This window comes from Spermophilus citellus (genome assembly GCF_964194105.1).
Source record: "Spermophilus citellus genome assembly, chromosome: 2".
NCBI lineage: Eukaryota > Metazoa > Chordata > Mammalia > Rodentia > Sciuridae > Spermophilus > Spermophilus citellus.
In genome coordinates, this window is record NC_138183.1 from 213,343,184 (window position 1) to 213,362,362 (window position 19,179).

The window sequence follows — 19,179 nt, forward strand, 5'->3', positions numbered from 1 at the left end:
TTCCCTGTAGAAGATACCAGCACATTTGTCCCAGCCTATTACAATGCACACGTAGAACTGACATTTAAAGGTGGTTAACATTTTATTCTGTTTAGAGCATTTTATATTTTCTGCACCTTCTATTGGAGGAGTGGCTTGCTGTTAAAGTCCACTTTCAAGTTTATAAAATATTGTCATCTTAGATTCTTCCATGCAAATTTAGTTCTATATGCAAATATATACTTTATAAATAGTGCTATGGCACCAATGCAGTTTTGTGGTTTTTCCATGACTCTTTCAGCATTGTTCCCCCCCTCCCCCCACCCGTGTGTGTGTGTGTGTGTGTGTGTGTGTGTGTGTGTGTGTGTGATGTGTTTTTAGAACACAGGAATATAAAATCCTATAATTGTCAGTGATAATTAGTTCCAGCTTGTGGGCGGGGAGGCAGACACAATTTTGCGGTAAACTCACAAGATGTGAGTCCAGAAAATGTAAGAACTTCCACCATAGTCATTCCATTCTGTAGGAAATGAGAGAGATGAAGATAAGGACAACAGGCCCATTGTCCTCTCCCCTCCATCACAAAACAAGGACAAATGCATAAGGCAGAACTCACTGCTTCATGTAGCAGGTGCTCATAGACAGGCATGGGTGTTGCTCTAGCTAGCAGGATACCTGCATGCACACACATGAGCTCATACAGAGTTCAAGCATTTCTACTCATGAGAAGTGTAATTTGAGAATATGGCACAGCACGCCATTTCTAGATTCCTAAGATGTTGATCTTCCCATTAAGCTTTATTTAGTGTGACCCAAGGATAAACATTTGCTGTTGTTGTTTGCTAAATATTGCCTATTTGGAGGAGAGCATCATTTTGGTGGAAGAAAGATAAGGCACAATAAGATGAGAACTTGGGGAGCACATCCTATCGGGAGGGCAGCTACCTCCCCCTAAATGATCAGCATAGAATTGATTGATCACTGCCCAAGAAAACAGAATCACAGTGATTTGAGAGGCTAAGGCAGGACATTGCAAGTTTGAGGTCAGCCTCAGCAGCTTAGCAAGATCCTGTCTCAAAATAAAAACCAAAATGAATGGGAATGTAGCTCAGTGGTAGAGTACCCCTGTGTTCAACCCCAGCACCACCCGCCAAAAAAAAAAGGAAAAAAAGATAACTGATAGAACAGTTTCCAGGAGCCTTTAATAATGGAACCAAAGAAAAGCAACTTTGTTTCAGAGCATGTGTCTAATGCATGCTGTTCAAACTTTTAAGGGCCTAATTCATTTCATTAGTAAGTTGGTGGGAGGAGCCTGAGCTTTGTAGCAGGAGTGAGCACTGGTGGGAGGGTACATTTCCTTCCTGGTTCACTGCTCCTCCCCCACTAGGCTGCCCAGGAGCCCAGTCTTTGCTCTATCCATGCCGGGGCATGCTTTGAGTCCTGTGCTCCTCCCACAGGACAGGGAAGTGAAAGCAGGCACAGGAATAGGGCTTGAGAATTGGGGGGGGGGGGGGGGGCAGCTGCCCCTAAATGCAAGGGGCATTGCATTGCATATTGTTAGCCTGTCAGCTGGCAGTCACCAAGTGCCTAGGGATGCCAGGCACTGGGCTATGTCAGGTGAATACATGGGTAACAAGATGTGAATCCTGCCGTTGAGGATTTCACATGAGTGGACAACAGACCACAGGACAGTTAGAGCAATAGAATTTTCCAGCTGTGTTTCCAGCACAGACACCTGTATATGGCCTGTTGGGGGCCTCTTCTACCCTAGGACAAGCAGGAGCTTAAGAATAACTTCTAAGGATTGAATCTTGAAAGGAAAGAAGGGTCAGCGTAGGGGATGGTGAGTAGAAGAGGATTCCAAGCAGAAACAGTGGATGTGAAACCCACGTCTGCAGACTCTGTTTACCTGAGGATGGCATGGATCCTGCAGAGGGCAGTTTTTTGAACATTTGTTCATTGATCCTTCCAAATTGCCATGAGCTAAATCTGGTGAGGCCCTTTTAGATTAGTTTCCCTGAAATATCAGCCTTTGCCCTACTGTGCTTAGGGTGATGGGTGGGGCATGGAAGAGCCCAGGGTACAACAGACATGACTATCTTCAAGCCTTGGACAAGACCTTGCATTCTTCGTCAGTCCCCAGATTACTGCATCTGGGGGAGCAATCCCCAGTGGATCCCAGGGCAAAGCTTTCTAAAGAAAGAAATCCAAGTCCATCAACTTGTGTGGATGAAAGTTCAACCACGTGATCTGGAAAATAAAAATGCTGCCCAGTTGGAAGTGGTTGTTAATATCTATCATGTCAGCACTGACATTCATTTGCAGGGCTCTTTAAAGCAAGCCCTTTGATGTTCGTGAGTACATTTGGTCCTTTTGATTCTGCTGAAGCTCGGGTGCTGGGTCACAGCATGCTGTCCCCATGTCTCTAACCTGATGCTTGTCCATACACATCCATGACCTCTTAGCACCCAGATCTTGGGCCTTGTAAGATGGACCTGGACCGTGACCAGAGAGGGAACATTAGCAACAAGCTAGTGGCCTGAGTCTTTTAATGGAGTCAGTTGCCCTGTTTCAATCTGACTTCCATGCTTTTGGGGCCAAATCCATGAAGACAGAGCTTTAGAAATAACACTCCCCACCCCACCCCTTCTCCCCCATCAAATCCATCCACTTGGCCCTTAAAAAAAAAGTTTGTGTGTGTGCGCGCGTCAGAGCTGGTTAAAATATTTTGTCTGTGTAATATTGCCATGGCAACCGAGGGGCATCTCTTTGGCTTTCAAGTGGTTTGTTCAGCAGAATTGTGTGTTAGTTTAGAAGGAAAAACATTGCCTGGAGCTCAGCCAGGGGGTGCTGGGCGGCCACTGTGGAGCTGCTGCTGGCCTTGAACTCAATGTGCTCTGAGATGCTGGCCGTGGAATAGCCAGCCACAGGGGATGGTTTTCTTTTTTAATCATTATTATTTTAAGCAGTGTGGCTTTCTGTCCTTGATAGGGGAGGTAAAAAGTTGGACCTGCTTGCCCTTTCAGCTGAGGGCACTAAGCCTGCCTTCCCCTCCAGCGGGTAGGCGGTGTCGGGCTGGGCCCTCCCACCCCACTCTGCTCTCTGGAGAGTCCTCCTGCCTCTTCCTCCAGTAGACCTAGTGAGAGCCAGCCTGGCCAGGCTTGAGTTCCTTCTCTGCTGCTTTGTTGGTTTGAGCTAATTATTTAACCTCTTGAAGCCTCGGATTTCCTGTTCTATGAAGTGGCAGTGATAAACATACCTCATAAAGTCCTAGGACTAACAAAGTCATAAAAATGATAGTGGATAATAATAATTTAAATGGTAAAATGTGTTTGCTTTGTGCCAGGTGCTGTTCTGAATGCTGTACCTGGTTCATTCTCCCAACCGCCCTTTGGGGCAGGTGTTCTCATGCTCCTGGTATATGCTCAGCATTTGATAAATGGCAGTTTTGATGCTGCTGCTGCTGCTGCTGCTGGTGATGAAGAAATTTGTTTTAGTGGTCCATGTCTTTGAGGGCATTTAACCTTTGGAAATCTAAGGAGAAATACCAGCTCTCTTTTCTCCAAATTGCAATACCCCAGAATTTTGGATGGATCTCAGAGGCTAGCCCACGAACTCCCTGGGGCCCCATAGAACTTGGGTTCAGTACCTCTGTTGCTTAGAGTCCAGTTCTGTCCTAGCCCTGTTCTTCCAGGGGCCCTGTGGAAATGCCAGCCCCTGAGTTCCCAAGGTATCTGCACTTAGATATGAGGAAGGGCAAGGCAGCGGCTTGCAAACTTCTATTCCATGAGCAGAATCCCCCATTTTCCCAAATAAAATTGTATGTGTCCCCACATGTGAAATCAGTAAGAACTGAATTGCAGCTACAAGTGGGAGGAGGTGGCTTAGAGCAGAGCCAGCCCTGGGGAGGCAGCACGGTGTCACCCAGGAAGGAACGCCGTAGTGTCTGCTCTGGTCCCTCTCGGTGTCTCATAATCTGTGAAAAAGAAAGTCAGATTAGGTCTCCGCCCCCCACCCCCATTCTGGAGACTACAAGGCACATGGGCTCTAAAAGCCAGCTGCTTGTGACCAGGGGATGTCCCTTTAAGGTTTCTGGGGACCAGTTCCCATAACAGGGATAGTAACAACATCTGCCTCACAGTGTCATTTTAAGGAGTCCATGAGATAATCCACATGAAGTGCTTACATACTGCTGGGCACAGAGTAACACTCAGCAGATGCTAGTTCTAATGATTCTTCAAGGTACTTAAGTTTTCACAGATACAGATATCCCTGGAAAATGGCCAGCTCCACCCCTGGGTGGGACTTTTTAGACAGTGGGGCTGGAGTTTATTTTCATATCCACACTTTTCTGAATGGTAGACTTGGCCTTAAAGGAAAAAACCTCTGTGAGGGATCTGAAAACACAGAGCAGTGTGGTCAATCACTCCCTGCTCAATTAACAGTCCACTGGGCCTCAGCACTTCCCTTCCTCCTCCAGGACACGTGGCCAGAGCCGTACCTCACAGAGCTGGGTAGGCCTTCAGTGAGGGGACTTATATTTACGGAGCGCCCTGTCTGCCTGACTGTGCCGGGAGCCCACCGAAGTGTTATGGTTACTCCTCAGAGCTGCCTGGGTTTGGGGTGTAGGTATTGTCTGCATTTGCACACGGGGACCAAAGATTTAACAGATTATTTTCGACTCCAGATTATACCCCCATGCAAAGGAAGATTTGGAGCTGGAACCCAAGTCTGTAGTGCTCCCTGCTGAGACAAAAGAAGGGGCATATAAAAATAGTGTCCTTCTCACCAGTCTTGCTGTCCTTGTTTGTCATCTGTGAAAGCAGCAAAAGCAGCCAGGCCTAGCTGCGAGCAAGAAGGGAGGGACCGGATATTTCTGGGAAGGGCCTGAGTTGACCTGCCAGTGGGAACTCAAGTGTTGCCACAGGACAGGTGGCCCCTAGTGAAAGGCAGCCTCTTGCAGTGGCCTCTGAGAGCCCTGGCGCCAGGTTCCTCTGTCCTTGTTCACCACACAGCCTCCTGGGCCAGGGAAGGCCATCTGCAAGGGGATCAGTTTGCCAGGCCCAGTGACCTTGGGCCCTCCCAACAGCTGCCAGAAAACTGGCCACATGCCTGGGGAGTGTGAGAGATCCGTGGGCAGCTGAGATGCCTCTGCCCTGGCCCCTAGGCCTATTTTTACATAGCACCAAGGGCACACACGTGTTGCAGAACTAAGAAGGAATGAAGACAAGTCCTGGGGCCACATAAAATTTAAAATGAAGTGAGAAGTGTCTGGGCCAGGAGATGCCGGGAGCATCCACTGCTTTCCATTTAGAGTGGTCCAACCAATATTCTGGCCATCATTGTCTTTCAAAAGTGTTGCCACCTGCACCACTGTTTCTGTTTCTCTCTTAGTTGCCCCTCTATTTAAAACTACCATTGCCCCCCAACTCCTTCTCTATACCCTTGAGCACAGACTCGAGGGTCCATCAAGATCCTGTTACTCCCCTCTCTTGATACTTGGCACTCAGCCTCGGTACCCCAGCCAGGCTGAACACCTTGCCATGTATGAAGGAGGCTGGGACTCGAAGTCCTGTGCACTTTGATGTGTGTTGTCCAGCCTCCCAGGAGTCACCTCCTGCTTACCCCCTCCTTGGCAGTGCCGCCAGATCAGCTGTTTCCTCAAGGAAGTGACCTAATTAGGTGTCTGTCATCTTCTGCATCCCCAAGAGTCCTGTGTCTACCTTTAGCATAATATTCACCCTCGTAATCGTCTCTTGTCTTGAAGGGAGATACTACGCCTTGCGCCTGAGCACCTGTCACTGAGATGACTGACCTACAACTGTTTTTTTGAAAATGTCAGATGGATAGATGGACAGACCATGGTGGGAGCTGACTTGAACGTGTTTGCGGCTGGAGGATTCAAACATATCTTCTCTCTGATTTCATTATCTGAAGTGATTTGGGGACTGGGTATTAGCTAGGAAGTTCTTTATAGGATTTTAGAAACAGATATTCAGCACTGTTCCAGAAATGTCTTTTTCTTAAATCTTTTCTCCTTTGGTTTATCCAGAGGGCCCAGATAGAAAATCCTAATGATGCTCAGGAATCGTGGCTATGTTTAGATTCCTGAGTGCTTTTACATTCCTTGAGGTGAGCATATCTAGGTGTCCTCTCAGCTCCCACAGATAAACACTGAGAACAGAACCGATCCTGGGGCGCTCTTCTGAGTGCTTCACAGGTCTTAACGTATTTTATTCTCTGAATAGTTCTGTGGAAGATGAATATATTTTGCTCATTCCATAAAATAAAATGGAGAACCGGAGAGCCTGACACTGTGATGTGCTTTGCCAGGGACCAGTTGAGGGCAGGTCATAGTGAAGAGTTTCTCATCCATCCCCTCCCACTGTGGAGCTGTTGTCCTGATTCTCTGTCAGTGCCATGTGCAATAATGGGTAGGGAACACTTAACAGGGTACCTGTCCCATACACTGTACGCTGGACACTGTTTTAGGTATTTTGTCTCTATTAACTGATTTTATCCTCATGTACTTTGTGAGTAGAGATGTAATTATTATTCTCATTTTACAGTTGAGGAAACTGAGGCAGAGTAGCTGAGTCATTTGTCCAAGGTCACATAGCAATTAAGTGGCAAGCTGAAGTTTGCATGCTAAGAGCTCTAGAGTCTGTCCCCTAAACTATTGTGCTGATCTGTATACAAGGAAATTAACTGAGGAAGTAAAAAGGACATGACATTGGTTCAAAAGTTACATCTTTTTTTTTTTTTGTATCAGAGATCGAACCAGGGTGCTTAACCACTGAGCCACATCCCCACCCTTTTTATATTTTATTTTTATTTTGAGACAAGGTCTTGCTAAGTTGCCTTGCTAAGTGATCCTCTTGCATCAGCCTTCTGAGTCACTGGGTTTGTAGGTGTGCACCCTCTTGCCTCAGCCTTCTGAGTCACTGGGATTGTAGGTGTGCACCCTCACACCTGGCCAGAAGTTTCATGTGTAACATCCACTTTTCATCTATGAGCAGAGGCTCAGGAAGAGACATCCATCGTGGGAAGAGACTCAGGGTGAAGAAGAATGAGCATGGACTTTGGGAGCTGGCAGACCTGCGGCATGTGTGCTGGATAGGGACCTAAATCCCCGAGTCTTCTCCCTCTTCTGTAAAAGCGGGTAGTGGGAGTTGCCTCCTGATGTGGTTCAACAGGAGTGGTGCAAAAGGCACCTGACCTCATCCTGGCTCTGGACAAGTGCACAATCGATGGGCATTCCCTGCCCTGCCCACAAGTCATGAAATTCTTCTTTATTCCTTTGTATATCAAAAGCTTTCTTCACACCTAGGAAGTAGGTACTCATGGGATAGGTTGAACAGTGACACCCCACAATGATGTCTGTGTCCTAATCCCCAGAACCTGTGACTGTGCTCTTTTATAATATAATGTGACATAATCTGACAAAAGAAACAATGCAGATGTGATTGAGGATTTTACAGTGGGGCCGTTATCCTGGGCTGTCAGGACAGGCCCAGTGTGATCACAAGGATCCTTGCAAGAGGGAGGCAGGAAGGTGAGAGGGACTGGAAGATGCCATGCTGCTGGCTCTGATAGTGGAGGCAGGGGCCAGGAGCCAAGGCATGCAGGAGACCCCTAGAAGCTATAAAGACAAGGAATCAGATTCTCCCCTGGAGCCTGCAGAATGGACACAGCCCATGGCTCCTCCATTTCAGCTCACCAGTATTAATCTTGCACTTCCAACCTCCAGAGCATAAGATAACAAATGTGTTTTAAGCCACTGTTTGTGGTAATTTATTACAGCAGCAATAGAAAGCTAAGGCTCTCTAGATTTGAGCAGAGACACCCTTGCTAAGCCAGAGGGGAAGCTCTCTGGTTTTTACAGCAGAGGCTCCTGTGGCTGCAGGTCCTTGAGGCGGAGCGTTCCCTGGATGCAGCCTTGGTGGTGAGCACATTGCAGGGCACAGCTTTCCATGTCTGCACGTTCAAAGCAGATCGTTGCAGGGAAGCAGGAGCAGGATAGAGGAGCAGAGTTCCTTTGCAGCACCATGTCCATGTTGTGGGCTCCCTTAGACACTGAGCAATCATGGCCCAGCCCAGTGTCATTTCATCAGAGTAATTAGAAGTGAACCTCAGGCCTCCTGGACCTCTTTGATGCAAATGTAAACCCAGGAGTAGGTACTGTGTTCCTCAACTCAGCTAGCTTTGTCCTGTAATCAACATGACATTTCAGCAAAATTTATGAGAGACTTATATTTTATATGCTATTTACTACCATCAAAGCTCTGTAATGCAAGTAGCATGTTTTTTCATCTCTTTCAGTTCAACAAAAATCTCTGTCCCCAGCACCTGGCATATAGTTAGGTTTGTTGGAGGTACTCAGCTGACTTTTCTCAGATGAAAGACATAAATAGGGAATGGTCTCACTGTCCAGGATTTCCCAGAGTAAGGTGATGTAACATGCCAGATTTGTTTTTGGGGGTACCAACCTGGGATTGAACTCAGGGGCATTCAGCCACTGAGCCATATCCCCAAACCTATTTTGTATTTTATTTAGAGACAGGGTGTCACTGAGTTGCTTAGGGCCTTGCTTTTGCTGAGACTGGCTTTGAACTCGTGATCCTCCTGCCTCAGCCTCCCAAGCCGCTGGAATTACAGGCCATACACCACGACAGCAAGCCCAAATTTTCATATATCCGAGAAACTATGTACGTTTAAATGTTTCAAGAGATCTGAGTATCCTAAGCCAAGAAATCCCCTCATTCAGTATCTTCTCTCATGGTTTTATATTTTAACTTTATATTTATACAGGTGCACGAAAAAAAATAACAGATTATTTTTATTGATAAGGAAAATAGTCCTTGGCTTGGCAGAGCCTCCCAAGCCACGTTTTTGAACTTTAGTGTGTGTGTGTGTGTGAGGACCTGGAGAGCAGGCTGAAGCACAGGTTCTGGGCTTCAACCCCAGAGCTGCTGACTCCCAGGCCTGGGGAGGAGCTGGAGAGGCAACATTTTCAAAAGTTCCCAGGTGGTGCTAATGCTGCTGGTCTGGGAACCACACTTTGCCAACATTTTCTTAGAGCTCATGAAAAAGCCTCTTTTGGAGCTATGCCTGTGGAAACATACACTTAAACACATATTTGTCCAGTTGTTTAAATTTTTTTAAATTAACAATATTTCTAAAGGGTTTGTTTAACAAAATATTTCGAATGAGCCAATCTGTTTGCTTTTTTGGAAAGTTTAGGACGTTGTGGATGTTCTTTGAGGACGTGTGTGTATTCTAAGTCCAGGGAACCTTCTTTGTGCACTTGGCCATGATCTCATGGGCATTCTCAAGGGCCTTCTCTGCCCCTCCCAGCGCACTTAACCTCTGTGATCCTTCATTTTCTCCATTGAAATTTCAGAGTGATAATCCTTAGCACATTGTTCTAACCACTTATAACCCCACTAGACAGTAACTTCTTTGAGGACCGGGGTCACATCTGTCCATCTACCCACATTGCCTGGCACCTGGTCCTTGCTCATAGAAAATTTTAATGAAGAAATTCCCATCACATCTATGCTAGGACAGAGGTGTCAAAAGTGACAACAGGGTGTTCAGTAAGGCTAAAGGACTTGGCAAATGCAGGATGATGGATGGGAGAGGGCAAGCTTTCAGATCTTCCTGAGCAGGAAGAGAAATTGGGAGATGATTTATAAATGTGTAGATTGTGGTTTATATGAAAGCCATCTGGACCTCATGGTTGGACCTACCTCCCTGCATATGTCTTCACAGAGTTCTTGTGTTTCAGCTTAGCATCAAAGAAGCAGAGAGAAAAAAAGAGAAAGAAAATGTGTGTGTGTGTGTGTGTGTGTGTGTGTGTGTGTGTGTGATGTTTAATATTTGTTCATGAAATGGAATTAAGCAATTGTTGTTTGCACTTTAAGGCACAGATAGCCTGTGGTCAGTGCCTGGTTGAGAACTGGGTCATCGATGAATGCCAACCTACCCACTTGTGTAAAGGGTAGGGAATGGTGGCCAGTAAGTCAAGTTCATGTCCCAGAAGAACTTCTCAAGCAAAAAGGGAAAAAAATGTCAACAGTTAGATGAAAATCAATAGTCTTAACAACAACAAAAAAAAATCCAAATCTTCCCTTGGGAAAAAATCTGATCATCTGGCAAATCTGGGTTGGCTCTTTAGAGGCTAACCGAAGGTGTGGGCTACCACAGTCTCCACCATTCCCTATTGTTTTATACCTAGCCTCTTATTTGTTCATTATCTCTGCACACATTTCAGACTTTTGACCCCCAAACTATTGTAATATTATAATTTTCATGAGCTTTCTCATGAATCATAAGCAATGGCACATAGTAGTTTAAAAGAACCCTGGTTGGGGAACATTTCAATTTGGAAGTAAAGTCTATAAATGCTCATAATGATTTAAATTATTCTTGAGCCTTAAGATTTAAAAGTACTATAAACATTAAGTATCTTTGAAGAGCACTTCTTCCTCTGTAAAGTATCCTTTTTCCTTTAGATATAAAGATTGCATTTGACTTAGATGGACTGATTTCTTGTGGTGGTTGCTACACTTTCCATTAAAGTTCAAATACTGTCCCTGCCATTTAACAGGATTTAGGAAGGCACTGAAACACGGCCTGGCCCTCCATTTCTATCTGGAAAGTAATAATAATAGTATCAACTTTAGTGGTGAAGATTAATTGAGGTAGTGTATTGTACAGGAAAAAAATTTAGCCCAGTGTTTCATGTTTTGTAAAAGTGCAAATCTTTGGTGTGACACTTTTATAAGGCTTTTAAGAAAGGGATCATTATCCCCGTTTTATTGAAAGGAAAACTGAGGCTCAGGGAAATTAGTACTTTGCCCCATGATAGCCAAGAAACCCTGAGAAATCCATGGTTCCCTAGGCTTCATCCTTGGTCATTTGAAATCCTTAATTTAATTTTTGTAAATTTAATTTCCTAACAAATATTTATTGGAAACTTAATATTTGTACAACATTCTGAAAGTTTCTAGAGATAAAAGTGAATTAAAGTTAGCAAGTATGCGTAGCAAATAGTTCTAATAAATGAATACAAAGATGTTAGAAAACCAAGACTTTGTCTTTCTGTCTTTTGGGATGTCTGCTTTTCTTTTCTTCTTACTTTTGGTGTGAAAGACCAGACCTAAGGCTTCGTGAAAGCTAGAGAAGTGCTCTACACTGACCAACACCCTCCTTGCCCTCCCACATGTTCTCATTCCACTCTTACTCCACCTTGACGTTAATGGCTCATATTCTTACAGATCCTCCTGTGTGCCCCACCATCAGTCATTCTAGAACCCTACATCAGCATCAGAACTTACTAACCTGAGTGCCCCAGTTCCCTGCCATCTCCAGCCAACTGATTATTGTGTTCCAAACTGAAAGCTCTGGGTAAATACTGATCGGCTCTGAAGGAATGGCACATCAGGATGTGATGGTGATGAGAAGGGGTCTAGAATCCAGTGTCCTCATTTTAAGATACTGTTCCCCCACTGCGTAGCTGTGTACGCACTCAGACCTTCAATATTCTCATCTGCCCAGTAGAGATTAATTCTCATACAAATGTGTAATATAGTTACTCACATCCTACTACAGCTTGAGGAAACTCCTCTTCTCCCTTGGAAGGTTTGAATCAGCCAGCTATCTGGGAGATGTACTTGCATTTCCTCTCTCCTGTAATCACCCAGCTGAAGTATATGCTCTGAGGCAATTGCAGTCCAGACAGTATGAAATCCTTAATTCCCCATCCACCTTTAAAATTTCCGGTTAGTAAAGACAACGCTGATATTGTTGACACTTTGAGATGAGTTGATTTTTTTCCTGTTGAGTAGCTTTCATGAATGAGAAGGGTTCTCACGGTGTATAGATACGGCAGCAGTTACGTAACATTAGAAGGGGTGGTGGAATGTGACCAAAACCTCATCTCTCTGATATTTTCTCCTGAGGGAATGGGAAAGCAAGAGGAAAGGGCTTGCATACTGGGTTTCGCTTCCAGGGCTACTAGTGCTTACCTTACTGGGAGGTTTGGGGATGGGTCAACTACAAATTAAACCCTTTCCCAGGCTCATCCTATTTCTTTCTCTAAGGGGTTTGAACAGAGAAGCCCTAACCCAAAGTAAAAGGCTTTAAGGGGTTAGCTGTTGGAACGAGTAGGTTTCTTCTGACTCAGTTTTCTCCTTTACATATTGTGCATGTCCAGTCTTGGGAGTCTTCTTTGAGAAGGACTTGCAAGGATTTGATTGTGAGTTTCAGAATTTACTGGTTGTATTGTTTATAAATGGACATAATGTGCTCTATTCTTATGATCCCCTGTCAGCTTAAATAGAACCCTTGGAGAGGGAAAGGAGCACGGGGTGGGGGGGTATTTCTCGATACCTTGATAAATAGAACAGTATGCAATGACTAGTACTTAACCATTTTTTTAACTTACAAAAGTGGCAATTTTATTTGGTTCAACAATCCCTTGACAAGGATGAAAATAATAACAGATTATCTTTCTATGACAAGTTAAAAATTGTCACTATTTCTTCTCAGGTGCATTAGGGATCTCGTAGCCTCAGAAAGTGCAAGGATATCTTGTAATAGAGACCTTCCCTGTCTAGTTTATTCTCCTCCTTCAGTGGACTTTGACCATGCCTCTGATATTCTAGCTATGACAATAAGCAGAACTGAGAATTATTTGAATTTTTAATAATATCCTTAATAATTTTTAATTTCTGATTCATTGACATAGGCTTTTTGGCCTTGATCACAGATTTTAGATTTGAAACTATGAGCCAAATTTTGTTCCTTGGTGTGAATATTTTACATATTATTGGCAAAATCCCCCAAATTGTTTATTGATAATCACCAGTGTTCTATACTTGAAGCACAGTTCCTTAGCCATATCTATAAAAAGATTTTGAAATAAAAAGTAGATTCGGAGCCAGGTGTGGTGGTGCATGCCTGAAATCCCCATGGCTCGGGAGGCTGAGGCAGCTGGATCGCAAGTTCAAAGCCAGCCTCAGCAACTCAGCGGGGCCCTAAGTAACTCAGTGAGACCCTGTCTCTAAATAAAATATAAAATAAAGGGCTGGGGATGTGGCTCAGTCGGTTGGTTCAAATTCCAGTGCCGCCCCTTAAAAAATATTGGAAAGTTCATGGAAGTCAGTAGCATCGTGCCTTCCGTGTAATAGTAACCCACAGTTGCTAGCAGAATTTGGTATTGGAGTGGAAGCAGAATGATCATTTTTGAATGAGATTTCCACAGACATTAACACTGTCGGGTAATGTGAGCAGGCAGAGAATAACAAAGCAATCGCCTCCATTCAGCCATTATCAGATGGGGTGAGCAAAGTCTTGCAGGATTCTGAATTGAGCAGTAAAGCATTCAGCCATGTCTCTTGGCTTTGCTTCCTGCTTATCGATGCTGCCGCATGAGGTCTTGCACTCACATACATTCTGTCTCTGGAATTTCTGGGTGAAATGCATGGATTGACTGTTCATGAGCAACGCAGAGGAACCATGAGTAAGTTGCACAGGCTGGCGTGAGGGAACTGGTCTCCAAGCTACTGAGCGCGTCCTGCTCTGGGCCTTCCCCTATAGCATCTTTACATGTACTTGTTTGTGGTTGACTTTACATCTTTCAGTGGTCCTTCCAAAACTGAGGATTTGCTGCACCATGGGGGCTGAAATCCTCCTGAAATATCAAGGATCTCATTTAATTTTGCACATATGTTCTGCCTCTTGATAACTTGGTAGAGGCCTGTAGGCTTAAGCATATAAATATACAGAGATCCAAAAAGAATCCAGGCCTTTTAAAAGAGCATAGTGAGCCACTGTCAGGCTTTGAGGAGATAAACTGGTGAATGCAGTTTGTGACTGTATGTTACTTGAAGGATTATTTACTTAAGGTCAGCTCCTGTGTAGGAGGCTGAGTGCTCTTGAGGGAAGGACCGTGTTATCTTGTCTGCCACAGTGTTTTCTGTCCTGTGAATGGAGCCGGCAAGAAAGTAGATGCTCAATTAGTATTTTTTAAGGAATGAATAGGTCTCCAGGTTGCAGTGACTTCCTGGGTAAGATTCTTCAACAAGTGTCTACAGTCCTACTCTTCCTCGTGTGTTTGGGGAACTGGAAATCAAGGCTTTCTTAGAAACCTTTGAGTCCAAGTTTGTATCCTTCTCTGTGGGTAAAGCCAATGTTTTTTCTGCAAAATACTACTTCTTTTTTAAAAAAATAGATTTGATATACTATGTTAACTTTCTATTACTTTAGCAAATGCCGGAAATAATCTGAATCAAGCTTGTAAAGAGAAAAGATTTGTTTTAACCTACAGTTTTAGAGTTTTCAGTCTATGATTGATTTGCTCTGTTGCTTTGGGGCCTGTGGTGAGGCAGCCCAATAGGGAGCATAGCCGTCACCTCCTGCTACACCTACCTGTTTGTCTTATGGCTACATGTTTGTATGCTGTGACCCAGCTCTCCCTATTTTTCCCACCCTCTAGTCTCTGGTAAGCCCAATATTGCTCCTTGGCTTTATCACTCCTTTTCTGTGTTTGAGCCCAGCTCCTAACTTGCAGCCCTTGACTTTTAGTACCACTAAGAAGTGAAGGTGTCACTCTGAAATGGTGGCAGGAGAAATGGTGTACAGAGAACTGAGTGCTGATGGGGTGCACACAGAGGCACCCCTTGGGCCTTACTGACAGTACCATCCTTGGTGACGTGTTACCCCTTAATGCTGACCATGGATCTCTGAAAGGGAACAGAGCTCAGCTGTGAGGGTTTTATTACCAGAGCCTCCAGAGTGAGGACTGACTTGTAGAACTTTAGCTGTGTCCCCCCCCTTTCAAAATTGGGAAGTCAGAAAGTGTTAGGAAAATAAAAGAAATAGAAAGAAAGTCAGAAAAGATAGTCATGAAGGAATTTTAGATGCTTCATTTTAATTTTTTTCCTCTAGAAATAATTTTTTGGGGGTCCATATGAGCTTACCCATTTGCTCTAACAGCAGAGAAACCTCCATAAATTTATTTTTAAAAGGAATTCTTGACAACATTTGGAAAGCCGAAGTTATAAATGGTATAGTAGATAACATTGCCCAAAAGGCAGGAGCCAGGCAAGGCAGTAAAGCTGGAAGAGAAACCAACCAACATCAGGACTCTTGAGCTACAGGCAGCCCTTGGCTTCTCGCTGGCCCATTGAAAGCTTTATGCTTGAGTGATCAAGGTTAGGACACAGGTCATGGAGGCACATTCTTCTGGACAAAGGTGGCTTTTTTTTTTTTTTTTAAGACTAATACATTGTGATGTTTCAATACATTTTACTTTGTGTACTGATTGACTCAGGATACTTAGGTTATCCATTATCTCAAACATTCATCATTTCCTTCTGATGAGAACATTCCAGATCCTCTTTTCTAGCTATTCTGAGTTATACACCCTGCAATTGTTAACAGTAGTCACCCTTCCTGTGATAGAACACCAGCACTCATCCCTCCTATCTGGCTAGGACCTATACCCATTACCGTCTTTCCCCATTCCCCCCAGAGGGTTGGCTTTAGACGTTAGCCAAGCAAACAGCAGCCTGGTGGTCTACAGAAGTGTGGGCCCTGATGCTCTCAAATGTTTCTCTACCTAAGAGAATTTGAAGCACCACCATACATCCCCTTGTTTCTGAAGTCCCCTTCTAAAATTAAAACTCTAATGTCAGCCCCAGGAACTCTGCCCTGTGGAGTTGTGCATCTCCAGAACCACACTGTGTCCCAGGAGCCTCATGAACATAGGATGACTCTAGGCCCAGAGCACTGATCCAGGTGGACAAAAATCCAAAGAGAAGCTGGGCGAATCAGGCTTCAGGCCTTGTCCCTGAAGAATGTCGAGGAGAGAGAAAGTACTGTCAAGTCAGACATTGAGGAGCACATGTACCCAAAGAGTAGTTTGCTCTTGGTTTGGTTTTATGGTTGGATTTCTTCTCTTTTTTATTTTTTCAGGGGAAAAAAGAAAACAAAAACAGAGGAACGAGAAAGGGGTATCAGAGGGGCGTGGAGACCTCTTAGATAGGAAACCAACATTCCTAGTGCATGTGACCACAGATGTTGACTTCGCTTCCCACCCCTCCTCTGTGTCCCAGACACTCTGGAGCCCCACCTCAAGGCTGCTCAGCCATCCCTAACACTATACAGCCTGGCCTTGGGCTTTCACATTGGAAAGAATAGCCTGGCTATTGTTGCCATGGTGATGGGGCAGGGTGTGCTACCTACAAGATTTCTCCAAGAAATGGAGAAATCTGCATTCTTTCCTAAGCCACGTCAGCTCCTCTGTGGGACCTATGTGGCTAGCACTCTGCCTTTGATCAGATGACCTGTCATTGCTCTTCCCCTTGTCTAGTGCACTTTAGCCGTCTTGACTTTCTCTGGGTTCCCAGAATGTGGTATGTCATCCTACATTGAGGCTTTCAGCTTCCAGTCCCCTAGGCCCGTCCCGTTTGGTGCCCTTAGGTCTTTGCACACATTTGCTGCTTTCCTTTGATAAATATTTATTCTTGAATACCTACTATGCTGCACCCTACTGTATATGCTTGGGGCCACATCAGTCAGCCAAACAGACAAAATGCCCTGTTTATATATAGCCCCACCTGTTCATTTCCTTAAGAAATTCTTGGGAATTGGGCATAGTGTCAATGTCTATAGTCCCATCTACTTGGGAGGCAGAGGAACACTTGAACTCAAGAGTTCAAAGTCCAGCTTGAGCAACACAGCGAGACCCTCAACTTACAAAAAAGTGAGAGAAATTCTTGCCTGATTCTCTTCCTACCACCCAGGCTAGAGCATGTCTTCCAATGCGTACTTTCTCTGCACTCTTTTCTCCTTCATGGTGACCATGTTTTTATTTGTGCATTATTCGCTTAATGCCTCTTCCCCTACATTAGACTTGTAGGCTCTACAAGGTCAGAGGTTATACCTGTTTTATTCACCACTAGATACCTAGCACAGCACATTGCCTAACACCCAATAGGTGCTCAGTATATTTGGGTGAAGGCCTAGGTAAATGAATGAATGAATGATGATGATTATTAATGTCAAGTAACAATATCAGGTGTGAGGGTCGCATGCATTTCCGGAAGCAAGTCGTTATAGCTGATAAAGTGTTTCATGAAGGAGATGCACTGAGCTTTTAGAATCATTGGCACATTCACCTTCTCACTTAGCCTTGCCTGAGGTCTACATCTCCTATTGCCTGGACTTTAGGCATTTCACCTTTTTAAAAACATGACTCCCTATGCCTGATTTTAATGCAACAGCTGTTTGCCCCTCTTCCCAGGGTGCAGATCTCTAAGGGGCATGTGAGGAACTCCTAACCCATTAATACCAGCTCTTTGCTTGCTTGATATGCCCAGAGCACCATCTTGCTCTGGGCTGCAGCAGCTCCCATAGAGATGGTCTTCGTTTGCATTAATCATTTTCATGTGCTTTGCACTTGGCTATGCTGGCATTCAGAGAAAAATGCTGCCATGACAACTGCCACAACAGATGGTATTTGATCAGTTTCTAAGCTACCAAGGAGACATACAGCAGGACTTCCGAGGTTTGCATATTTTACATTATCATCAGACCCAGTCCAGCCCTAATCATGATTGAAATGCAAAGTTTTCCATTTGCCCTCCCTCCTCTGATTCTCTCTCCAGTTGTTTGGGATTTGTTTTGATGGGTGGGGATGTACTTCTGAATATGGAAGACAAAAGCTGTAACATCCATAACCCATGGAAGTTGCCCCTGCAAACCTGAAATCCAGAGACTGCAGAGAAACTATTCAACTTTGTGATGGAGGTACCAGCTGAGGCTGGAGAAAGGCCTGCACAGGGTGGAGCCCATGTTTGGCACCAAGTGTGTCCTGGTCTTCATCTGTCTCTTTCCCTTGACCTTTCCTACATCTCACATGACACCTTTCTGCTGCAGGGACCTCTAAGCCACATGGTGGTCTCTTGGCTGGGCTTCCCACCCCAGCTAATGCTGCAAACTCCAGCAACTTGATTGTAGAGCTCTTGAGCCCATTTCTATGGCAACAACTACCATAGCCTTCTCACCCAGTCCCCCCCCCCTTCAGTGACACTGGAATGTTAGGCTTCACATAGATTTTTTTTTAAGCTAATTTTGGAAAATGGTTTATATTGGCCACTATGTGTTAATGAACAACTTTGGCCATATTTACATACTTTTCTGGTTAAGAGTCTTTTCTGTCACTCGACCTCTCAATTTTAACTGAATCCTCATCTCATGGTGGGTGTCTGGATCACACATGAGCCAGGAGCCTCCTTAGAGATGGCAGAAGAACATCTTTGTGCTGCAGTGGTCCTGTGGTGCTGCTGTTTGGGCTGTTCCCCTCTCAATAGTACATGAAGATGGATTATTTACCTGTAGAGTATTTGGAAGAAAACTTTAAGGTGAATTTTAATCACAAGAGGGCCTGGATCAAAGCAAGTCTCCCTTTCTGATCTTTTTCCAAATGAAGCAGGAGGTTGGAATCCAGATCTGACCCCTTCCTGCTTCCCAGCCTTGCTCTCCTCCTGGGGTGCAGATGAAAAGAGTGCAGGTCTCTACTGCCTTGTCAGGAGTGATTTTTAACCTTAATGGAACATTATTAAAGAGTGGGTTTGAGACTTCAGGAATGTCTGTAAACACAGTTCATGAAGGAAGGGAAAAAATTCAAGGCACTTGATAGGCTTGTGAATGATCCTTTAAATGATGATCTTCTTTTTAACTTTTTCTGAGAGTGCCATCCTGCCATGTATGTTGCTCCCTGGATTTCTTCACCCTTTCGGGTGAAAGTGCTCTTGGTGGTTTGGGGCCTCTTTCACCTAGTGAAGGAGGATCCTAACACTCCCCCTATTTATTTGTTCTGATTCTCCCTGGTCTGTATGGGAACCAGGATGGCCATGTCAAATGGCTCTGTGGACTATGTAAATGCAGGCTCCTGAGATGGGGAGGAGGACCTCCTGTGTTCCAGCCGCAGCTCTGCCGTTGATTTCTGTGACCTTCTTACATCATTTTATCCATTGTAGGATTCTTACAAAAACCAACACCATCAAAAGAATGGAGCTCAGGACCTGGCCCAGAGCAGACATCTGCACATTGGTGACTGAATGAATGATTAAAGGGATTGTACAACTCAGAGTTTATTGACCTCAGTACTTTAACAGTGTGGATTAG

At 44.6% G+C, this 19,179-nt stretch overlaps 1 protein-coding gene across 9 annotated transcripts in view; it reads left to right on the plus strand.

Moving 5' to 3' along the window:
• Positions 1-19,179, plus strand: part of NAV2 (neuron navigator 2) — a 701,871-nt gene that overhangs the window by 446,410 nt on the left and 236,282 nt on the right. The window lies entirely within an intron of this gene.